The sequence below is a fragment of the Octodon degus genome, unplaced genomic scaffold (assembly GCF_000260255.1).
Source record: "Octodon degus isolate 3935 unplaced genomic scaffold, OctDeg1.0 scaffold00001, whole genome shotgun sequence".
Taxonomy (NCBI): domain Eukaryota; kingdom Metazoa; phylum Chordata; class Mammalia; order Rodentia; family Octodontidae; genus Octodon; species Octodon degus.
Window position 1 is genome coordinate 13,313,995 of NW_004524577.1, and position 11,754 is coordinate 13,325,748.

The 11,754-nt window shown below is 41.4% G+C and overlaps 2 pseudogenes; both read right to left on the reverse strand.

Moving 5' to 3' along the window:
* Nucleotides 1–4,517, reverse strand: part of LOC101586553 — a 21,789-nt pseudogene extending 17,272 nt beyond the window's left edge.
* Nucleotides 4,518–6,309: 1,792 nt separating this feature from the next.
* Nucleotides 6,310–6,684, reverse strand: LOC101582223 (annotated as a pseudogene).
* Between the last annotated feature and the right edge of the window lie 5,070 nt (nucleotides 6,685–11,754).

An 11,754-nucleotide genomic window follows, 5' to 3' on the forward strand; every position in this document is an offset into this window, starting at 1 on the left:
CCCCCCGGAGGAAAGCACTGGTGATCGTATGTTTGTCCTGTGGGGCTCCCGTACACCCTGTAGTGCCATCTCTTGAGCTGAAAGTGCCAGGGCTTGAGGTCAGTAGAATAATTTTGTTGGCTCCTGCACACATTAAAAAATGAATCAGACAGAAACTTACTGGAAAAGTCCTTTTGGGACCACAAGCCATTCAAACTCATCAAACCATTCTAAGTTTAGAAGGGCAAGCAAATTGCTAACTGAACCTTTAATTAACATTGTGTGGCTGGCTCAGCCCACTCTGGGGACAGGGCTGGTACGGCAAATGGTGCTGGGGATAGAGCTGTAGTCCCTGCATTTGCCTAAGCAGGTGCTTTTGACCACTGAGCTATCTTGTCAGCCCCCTGATTGCTACTTTTACAAGATTCACATTCAGTAATATGCAGAGCTGTGCCCTTGCTACCGTTCATGCGCTTTGTAGCATACTCAGCCCCCACATATAACCAACACATATGTTTTGTTTATATCCACTTTGTAATACATGGAACATAATTTCCCCATTTCAAATAATTATAGAAGTTTATCTCTGCTTCTATACGTAGGTCTGCTCTATTATTCCTTGATTATCACAGACTTATGCTTTCCCTTATTAAATACCTTGCGGTTCAAATCATGGAGGAAACTGATTAACTGATATCATTAGCATATTGGTAGGAGCTCTGGAACTATGTCTCTAATTGGCTATTACTGCCTAGATATTCCAAATGCTACCCCAAAGTTAAAATGAGCAGACACCAATCCATATTTTTGTGCATTTACCTCATTCCAATGAGATAAGCAGATACTGAATTTGAAGAACTAGGTATGGACGGTTCCCATTTCCCTTGGTCCTTGCAGCTCTCGTACCCAAATTCCTGTGCTGATACAGCTGATTTAAAACTGTATGCTCCTTTCTCCTAAGGTGGCGTGATACTTAATTTTGTGTTGCACTAGGTTATAATAATATTCAATAACTTTATAATATTCAGTAACTTAATCAAACATTGATCAAGTTTCCCTCCACCCCCCCCCCTTTGGAAGTATTTTGTAGATGTAGTTAAAATCTATATTCAGCTAAATAACTTGATCAATCATGTGGGCCTCATCTAATCAGTTGAAGTTCTAAAAGCCAAAACAGAGTCTTCCTGGAGTCAGAATGGATTATGGCTCAAGAGCAACACGGAAAATTGCACAAGTTCCCAGCTGGCTGGCTATAGCACACACGCGAATCCACGCATTTCCAGCTTATTGGTCTGTGCTGCTGACCTGACCGCCAGTTCAGCTCTGACAGGTGTTATGGTTTGTGTCTAGCTGTCCCCCCAAAGCCTGATGCAGTCATGGGGTGGACTTCTGGAGTTTGATTTATGATCCACTGGGATTATGGGTGTGAGTGCTACACTCAGCCTGGGGCAGACAGCCTGAATGCAATTTAAGGGAGACAGACTTGCTTTCTGTAGCCATTGTTGCCACTGCTCCGGCCCTTTTGCTCTTGCTGTTTTGCTGCATTCCACTGTCATGAATGGCTGCCCTCTGCCACATGCCACTCTGCCTTGGAGCAAGCTTTGTAGGGAATGAAACCTCCACAAACTGTTAGCTAAACAAACCTTTCCTTCCTTCATTTTGGGTGTTGGGTAGTTTGTCCCAGCAATGAAAGAAGAATAACTAAGACAATAGCTTCATAAGCCAGATTCTTAAAATGAGTCCTGTTGTAGGATGCACATCACTCCTGTCACTGCTGGTTCTGTTGCCCTGACTGACACAGTTGGCTTAGTGGATTCCTGCCAAAGATTTGTTCCTCACTACAAGAGTAGCGGTGAAAGGGCCGTAAATTTAGCTCAGCAGGTGCAGGGATCAGGGATCGATCCCCAGCATGCCATGCTGGCCCCGCCTCCCCCACCTGAGAATGCTGAGATGGCAGATGAGACTGGGCATGGTGGCCCACATCTATAATCCCAGTGCTTGGGAGGCTGAAAACAGGAGGATCACTACAACTCTGATCTGTGCCTTGAGACCCTGTAAGCCCTATACTAAGTACATATTTTTTTAAAAAAGGGTAGAGATGAAAAGCTAGGAGCCCCAATTTTGTAATTGAATTGTCATACTAGCAGTCTCTGTTCTTTTTAATTCCTAGCTCTTCTCACTGGTTGCATTATGTGACCCCATCTCATGTTCTCTCCTTGGGCCCAATTTGCCATAAGAAATACAAATCCGTTGCCAGGCGCTAACTACATTATATATCTTCACTGCAGCTTCTGATAATAACTATCATTAACTGAATGATGAGTGATAAGATGACTTTAGGTATGCTTAGCTATCAAACAGAAAACAAGTCGTCTACCTGTTATGTTCATAAAGATCTAAGCATCCCAATTTCCATAAGGCGGCGTTTTTAGCGTTCCATTGACAAGGTAAAGGCTTATAGCCATCCTTCATTATGAAACGTGGAGATTCCCACTGCCTGGGACATCTCGGTGCTGCTTTCAGAGCCAGGAAAAACCTTTTATATTCATTGTGACATTATGGCTAATGACCCTTAAAATTTTCAGCCATTTTAATTAGTGCCTCCCCAGGAAAAAAGCAGGACCCATTTGGAAACAATTGACTATTTGGATTTGCTACTGATTAATGTTGCTACAACAGGAACAGAGAACAGGAAGATCACGCCTAATACTAAATTAATTCAGTGAAAGTCAATCAGTCGACTCATACTGTATTCAAAGGTGACACAACGGCTACTCTTCCAGGTGACAGAATGCCTGGCCATCCCTGGGATAGGTACAGACTTATATTGCACATTTCAGTTGCAAGAAATGCAAATGAAAGCCAGCAGTTTGGAGTTCCAACTGGGCTTTTCTGACAGAATGAACGCGGATTCCAAATGCATTGAGGAGAATCATGATTTAAAGTTGAAGTGAGATGATAAATAAGAGGTTGAAGAGTGGGATTTAAAAAGTAGAAAATCTTAGAGCTAAAGGTTTCAGGGTAGAAGGTACAGTATGAATCTACACTCCCTGCCTGCACTCACCAGTTATGGGGAAAAGAAAAGCTTTCTGATAACTTAAATATATAGACAGTGGGACAGAAGAGACTTTTATAAAATTACTCAAGGGGAAAAAATAGCCATTAAGGCTTCTGGTTAAGAAGCCTTCACTGTTCATGTGAGCAAGTTATTAAAATTTCTGAACTAGAAGTATTATGATAATTCAAAGAGGTTTATGATTTTTCCATTTTGTTTCTTGAACTGAACACTATAAAAATTTCCTTCCATTAAATGCCATCAAAGCTGGCCTCATTGTCCCGTGACCTGCACTGCCCCACAGGGTCCCCCACCCAGCAGGGCTCACCTTTGATGTACTGCTCTGTCGAGAACATCTGGAGATCCTGAACGGTACTGTCAGGCTCGACGCGCTCCCTGGCCCCACAGACCCCATCTAAAATCTGGAGATGGGGTCTGAGGGGCCAGGGAGCACGTCGGTGAGCAAAAGTGACAAGAATACACAAATGTGGACCCCTCCTCCTTGCAGCATCCGCCCCCCCCCCGAAATGTTCACAATCCCCCATGAGTGCAAGACTTCTTCTTTGGTCCTGGGGATCGAACCCACACACTTCCCACTCGGCTACACATCCTCAGTACCCAACCCAACTTCTGTTTTCCATTGAGACAGGGGTCTCCTGAGGTTGACAATGCCCGTGCTCTGGGCTTACACTCATGACCCTCCTGCCTAAGCCTTCCGGAGCACCCAGATCACAGGCACCCACCTCCGTGCCCAGTTAATCACAGAGTTTTTGTGGGCTCATGAGGCTTTAGTGGTCAGAAAGACTCAAAGTTGGCGCGAGATAAACCTGGTACCTCAGCATTAAGTGCAGGGGCCATGGTTTCCTCTTGAACCAGCGTGTACTCCCAAGCAGAGAGAGGGCAATGGTGTTCTGGGAAACACTGAGGACCATGAAACCTACCCCATCCTTTCTTCCTCTTGTGACTTTCACAAATGAACTAAACAGCTATAGCAGGAAGGAGGTGAAAATACAAAGCAAGAGCAATTCATGGCTCTTCCCTACTCAACATAACCCTGAGATAGACAGTGTAGGTGGAGCAAATGCACATCAAGAAATGAAATAAAAACAGGTGCGTCGGTTTATAGTCACCATCTGAAAATAGAAAATTACACATGCAAATAACAGCTGTGCAATTACAGTGACTCTACCCTTATATTCAGGCTTAAAGGTGGCATTAGACAACACAAAGCTGAGTGGCAATATGCTAATGATTAATTTTTTTTATAACTTAGGATGACGTTAAGCAAAAATGAAACAAAAATCCAAAATGCTATTACAAGTCATGAGAAAGATCATAGAGTACGGGGGGAGAGGAAAGTAATTTTTATTGCCTTATATGGCAATCGTTTTTCATGCTTTTGAACAAGGGACCTCACCTTTTCATTTGGCACCGAGTTCCACAAATTATGCAGCCGACCCCGGGTGGCATCAGCTCTTTTCATCCCTCATCATCCTTTTGGCTAAGCCAGGGTTTTTAGCAAAAGCTCTTCGTAGCTTTCATATCAGTTTTTTCCTGTTGGTCCTGGTCCAACTGCACGTTCAGGTTCCACATGTTTGAGGCTTTGTTAGCTGCTTTGTTTGGTTTTTCTAACCACCCCCATGTATAGGGTATTGTATTTAATTCTTTTAACTTTATTTATTTATTTATTTATTTATTTATTTATTTATTTATTTTTGTGGAACCGGGGATTGAACTCAGGACCTTGCACTTGCCAGGCAAGCGCTTATTCTACTGAGCTATCTCCCCAGGCCCTCTTTTAACTTTAATAACACGACTAAGATACAATATGTACATGCACAACTTGCCATGATAATTGTCTTCATTATGTATCATATACACTAATAAAAATCTATAATAACAAATTAGGTACACAGAAGAAAAATAATACATTCCCCATTAGCAAAATTTATGTTCTATTAATCAGCCCTAACAATTGAAGCAATAGAAGCAAAATTGATCTGAATAAAATTGAACCCTGAGCTAGCTTTTCTCATTTCAGCGAGATATCTTTTAGTCCAATTCTGTGTTCTCTGCGAAAAGATTTTTTTTTCTTTCTTTCTCTTTTATTTAAAATTTTTTTTCTAAGATACATAGGGATTTTCTTCACAACCCTTTGGAATATACTGATGGCATTCTTGGTAGTGATTACGTGTCTCCCATTCAATCACCAACTAATTACAGGCATGAAGTATAATTCCGCAGTTTTCCAGCTGAGCACATCAGCCTACCATGTTCATATTTAAGGAGAATTAATATGTTTTTTTGCCTTAGTTCGCTTAACTGGAACACCTTCCCAAATATTTCTAAATATTAAGATGAATGTGCCTTTACTTTGTAATTTGATGTTATCTGTAGGTACATATTCTTCATAGCTATTATCCTGGTGTACACATCGCCTTTTATTCATGCAAAAGTATAACAGGTGCCCACTTGTATAAGCACTATTTAGCAGCTTGCTATCAGCTACATAACATAAGAAATGAAGTCTATTACCAGTCAAGTACTGAAGCTAGTAAAATCCCTCCTCAGGATCAAAAACAGATTGGTTTCCCATGGATACCAAAATCCCCGGATTCTCAAGTCCTTCATGTAAAGCGACACAGTGTTGGCATATGTGCTACATACATACTTCTGTATACTTTATATTATCCCTCCGTTACTTTTTTTTTTTTTTTTTCTGCTGGCTCAGGCTACCTTAAGGGCAGGTCTGTAATGCAGGTGAAGCTGGGGATCGAACCACGGTTTCCTGCACCTGACTGCATTTGCATGAGCAGCCACTTAAACAACTGAGCTAACCAGCAGGCCCCCAATCCCTAGGTTACTTATTATGCCTAAAACAATGTAAATGCAGTGTTAAGTAGTTGCTGTTCTCTACTTCTTTTGAATAGTGGTTTAAAAAAAAGTCTGTTCATGTTCAATTCAGGTTATTTTTTTTTTAAAATACTTTTGACCTACAGTTGGTTGAACCCATGACCATGAAAACAGCAGGTATGAAGAACTGGTGAGTACTCCAGAAACACACCTCACCAGACAGTCAAATAATTTAAAAGAAAACCAAATCCAAAAAGATCAGGTGTGTAGTCTTGGACAAGTTGTCTGACTACAAAGCAATTTCCACCTTCTTCATTTGTTAATAATAGTGCATAACTAAAATTGCTGTTGGAGACAGCCCTTGTACCATAAGCACTTTTTTTTTTTTTGGCAGCTCTGTAACTTTATTTCTCATCCACAAGTTAGTTCTCATCCACATGCACTGTCTGGAGCTTTTTGAACATGGTAACAGGGACATAGGTTACCAAGGTATACAGCTTATTTGGTGAATCTTCATCCTCATTCCGTTTCCTGGACAACTGTACCCAGGTACGATACGGGACATTCCTTATTCCGTTGTCCCAGACAGCTTTGTTGAGCCTGGTGTCGATGCGCACGTCTGGAGTCCCCATCTCCTTCATGGCAAACTTCCGGATCTCCTTAAGTGCCCGAGGGGCGCGCTTCTTGAAGCCCACTCTGTGGATGCGCGTGTGAATGTTGATTGTGTACTCTCGGGTCACCACCTCGTTGAAGGCAGTGTGGCCCTTTTTCTCGCCACCCTTCTTTGTGGGAGCCATTCTGTCGGCTCAAGTTGGAAAGGAAGAGGGCGGTGGATTGTGGGACCTATAAACACTTAAAGACCCTCTTAAAATGTAAATGTCGTTGCTATGGTTATTTTTGTCTGCTGTAGCTGATGCTCCAAACCCGGCACTCCCTTTCTTCTGAATTAGTAGAAGCTAGATTTGGGATCGAAGCCCCGCAGCACTGAGGTCTTAACAGTAGGAAAGACTTGTCGCTGAGTCTAGACTTCAGGATCAAAATCACTAACCTTCACCCTACAATCTCCTAGCAATTTTCTCTTAGCTCAACTCACTAATTAAAATCTTTCTGTCTTTGTTTCGGCAAGTTAAGTTTATCTTTGTCCCTATTGCGATATTTGCAACATCAGTCAGCGTTGGTATATACTTCTCTGTTGATTTGGAAATTCACTTTCATGTGTTACTACTAAATTAGCAAAGTCAGTAGTCAAAGAGGGAAAGATGTTCACATTAATAGCTGTTTTGATTTGCTTTTATATGCAGATTGATATCTTCCTATTCTATGCAGGGAGCACAGCCCCAGGCCCAGGTGAAGGCAGCCAGAGCTAAGTAGTTCTTTGACCAGACGTACATGGCACTTGATTACTTTCCAAGTGGAGGCCGGGCTGGGCTCAGCCCCTAGTCTCTTCCATCTCTGCCCACTTTGAAGGCTGATCTGATGAAGCAGCCTCCTCCATGCTGCAGGAAGAAGGAGACCTGGCCCTCCCCCCGGGAGCCGAGGACCACAAAGGCCTGTGTGTGTGATGACGCTTGCAGTCTGCCAAGAAACACAGAGCGGCACTGTAGATGCTATGATCACTCGGGCTCTTCTCACAACATCTCTCACGGTCTTTCACATAAATCTGCTCGGAGTGAATAATTGCAATAGTGTATAGGGAATAGGAAACTATTAAAAATGACTTTTAAGGAAAAAATTTGAATTATTTCCGCTCTGTCTTGTGAATGAATTTTGATGGTTTTCCTTCTTTAAAAAGACTGAATGCAATCTTTTAGAAATTTTAGAGTGGACTACGTAGGGTTATTTAATTTAAATAATTACAGGATGCAGAAGAGCAGCTGTCACCCAAAGCAAACTATGTGATTGGCAGTGCCTGGAGATGTTTTGGGTTCTCACACTGGTGAGAATGCTTCTTGCCTCTAGTGTGAAGGTCAGAGATGCCACCTGACATCCTCTGTGGAGAGGACCATTCAAGGACTGGGATTCCCTCCACTCCCCAGCAATGATCCAGCCAATACTAAAAGGGCTTACCTATTCTCCAGTTTGTTTGTGTGTGTTTTTTTTTAATGTATTTGGCACAGGGTCTCACTACACAGCTGGGACTCATAGTGATCCTCCTGTTTTCAGACTCCCCAGTGCTGGCATTACAGGTGTGCGCCACCACACCTGGTCTCAGTGGCCGGCTCAGTGCACCTAGGGATGGGGCTGGCATGGTGCCAGGGATTAAAGCAAGGTCTCTGCACTTGCCTAAGCTGGCTCTTAGTCCCCTGCGCTATCTCATGAGCTCTCTCACTATGGATTTTGGATGTGTTCATTGAGAGTGTTAAGGACCTTCTTTAAATACATTTAATCAGTTATAATTATTACCTATACTCACTACATGTGTTTACTTGTGACAAACTTAGTGCTGAATTTTAGGTTCTTGGTAGCTTCTTGAAATGATAGTTTTAGTTACATGGCTATCAGTAAGACCAGATATTAATACCCAGCAAATGTTTGAACTAACATAAATAGGAAGTCCCAATGTTATGAAGGCATTCTCCTATTTGAGCTAATGAAAAACTTTTTCCATTATGTTCCCAACTTTATTGCTTCAGAATCTTATACTCTTAGGCTAACTAATCAAGGTTTCAAAATCTTACTGTATCTATTGCCATAGATATTTTGTATTAAGTAGATGTTTAGTAATAGATTACTCTGTAGCCAAAAAATTAGTAGATTTGTCATACTCTAATGAAGATTTGGAACTATAACCCCAAGTGCAAGAGGGAGGGCGTCAGGTTTGTTAAATAACTTATAGTGCTAACAGATACACACATCTGTGGGCACGCGGTTTCAATATGTTCTCTCCTGGGCTAGCCTGATAGCTCAGCAGACTAAAGCACCTGCTTAGGCAGAATGCAGTGGCTGGAGTTCAATCCCTGGTGTGTCGTGCTGGCCCCGCCCGTAGGGTACCCTGAGACAGTGATTGAGACTAGGCGTGATGGCTCGCGCCTGGAATCCCACCACTTGGGAGGCTGAAAGCAGGAGAATCACTATGAGTCTGATCTATGCAGTGAGACCCTATAGATCCTGTAGACCCTGTCCTAAATACAGGAAAAAAAAAAGTTCTCTCCATTTCTGTACTTTGGTCTGTTTCAGGAAAAATCTTTCTCTCTCTCTTTTTTAAAAAACCATCTTTAAAAATTCATAATGCCATACTAAATGTAACTTCTTTTAGTAAGAAGCTGGACTACGTTCACCATTCATTATTTTAGGACCCTGGAGTCATTTTCTCAGAATTTTGTATAATAGAAATTATAATAAGAATTAAATGAGATTATGCAACAAAAAGTGTTTCACCCCCTATCTGGTATAGAATGAGGTTCTCAATAATAGGGCATTATTTTCCATCTCTGTTCTCTATTATTCTTGATCTAACAGAAGTATTTGTAGGGATTCATGGCTTAGGGGCACAAACCATGTTTTAAAAGAGGGACTAGATTCCTTTTGTCTTCATTTAATTTATCAGTTTTCATGTTATTAGTTTTGAGTATTCTGCTCAGGAGACACATGATTTAATTGTCTAGACATGCTGTGGATTATGTGGTAGAGTTACAAAAACAGACTTACTTAAAAAGCCAAATAGGAATACTATAACCTGAACTGGTATTTTAAACAAAGGGAGAATAAAACCCCACTTTGAACTTTAAAGGCCTTTTCTTTATTGTCAATCGGAGACATGATTGTTTTTCTGCTTTCTATTTGTAATACGGGATGGACTGTGATATTACCAGGTCCTTTGGAGCCCTTTCAGACACTATTTCTTTGTGTTGTGGACTTCCTGGGCAATTTGTCTTTTCAAGCGTGGATACAGTTAAATAGGTCATTTAGGAAAGTGTCTTCCTTTCTAGATTGCAAGCTACCACACTCCTTTTCATTGGAAGTCGTGTGAGGCCACCCAAGGCAGGGTAAATGGAGAGAAGCCAGCCTGTGTTATCCTGTCTCATGAAGATCTAGTGATTTTTTTTTAAGTGATCTGTTTTTTTTTTTTTTTTTTTTTTTTTTTTTTTGGTGGAACCGGGGATTGAACTCAGGCCCTTGCACTTGCCAGGGAAGTGCTTATTCCACTGAGCTATCTCCCCAGCCCCAAGATCTAGTGATTGGTCCACGTCTTTGCTTAGCATGCTTTTGTTACCAAGAAAGAACACAGTCGAGAGAGGTAGGTACTCAACATCTGCCTGACAGCGGACAGAATCTCTTCTAACAGGTACATAGCAACCAACTTTTAAATAGAACACACCAGCTGCTAATTTAGAAGAACAAGAATATTTTACTTTTTCTGTAGTCTAGCTTTCTGTGATTTAAGCTTTAACTCACCCTATCTTATTTGCAAGTGATAGCTGACAATGAAGGTTCTATTTATTTATTATTGTTTTTATATATTTAGTACTGGGTCTCACTATGCAGCTTGGACTCACAGTGATCCTTATGTTTTTAGCCTCCCCAGCACTGGGATTACAGGTGTGCACCAACACACCCAGACTCAGTGGCTGGCTCAGCACACCAAGGGGCTAGGGATTGAACCCGGTCCCTGCGCTTGCCTAAGCAGGTGTTTAGTCCACTAAGCTATCTCGCCGGCCATATAGCTGACAATGAGCAAAATTCCCCTACCATCCACAAAGCTTTGAAAGGTTCTCACCTCATTTTCCAGATAAAACTCAGGCAGTTTACTTACAACCCTTTGTAGAACCTGAAAGCATTTTTATCCCTTAAGGGGAATAGCTTTGAAGCCATGTGCGTATCTTTCTGTTGTACACCGGCATCCTCCAGAACGAGGTGGGAGGAAAGCTTGGAGATTTGTCTAGATTAATTTCAGATCTTCTTTCAGACCCCGAATGGCCTACTCACTCTTTTTTCAGTTTCACCTTTGCCTGCTGCCATGTGCGGGTTGGAGCCTGGCTTCCTCGCGATTTTCTTTTTCCTTTTTGAGTATGCAAGTGACGTTTGCCTGTTCATCTGAGGAATGAAGTAAACTCGATTAGATTTGTCCTCCATCTGGGAGCAGGAAATTAACTTTGAAAATGATTTAAATCTCTTGCCTGGTGAAGGATTTTTACTGCCCCAAGTTCAATAGTTCAATTTGACAGATTTCTCATCCATAGTTGTGTTTAAGAAAGGATGAAAATGATGCTACTTTAAATTTCATTAACTGAATTCTTGCATCTGGCCAAGTGTGCAGCTCTGTCAGGCACAAAACTCTGTCCTAGTAAATATTTTAAGTAGACACATCTTACTAGTTTCAAAGAAGAAATACATGTACTTGTATAAGAGATAAAAGTCTTTAGGGCTGGCATTCCATATAATGCTGGTATTCTGTATAATTTTTCTTTTGTTCTGGCCATGAGTATGTGCAGTGTAAATCAAAAACTGTGAAGACTGGCTGTACAGGTTTTGAGTTTATGAAACAGCAAAGTTATCTTGACATCTTTCTGATGGTATACATGATGATTATACTGAAAGGTCAGCAGTGAAAAGAGGGAAAGATGTTCATATTACTAGCTATTTTGATTTGTTTTTATGTGCAGATAGATACCAATTTTAAGAGTATTCTTCTTGGTCTATTTATTGTCACATTTCTCTAATTAACATTGATGATAACAATAGTCCCCATGAGTGCTAATATCGTGGAGCCATAACTTTATGATACCCTCCCACACTGATAGTTATATATGCCTTGTTCTCTAACACGAAGTTATCTTTGCTTCGAATCCTTTGTCCAAGTGTAGATAGCTCAGGCTCGGTGAGTGTGTGGGAGAGCTTCCGGCTACCCTGTGCCTGCGGGACTTTTC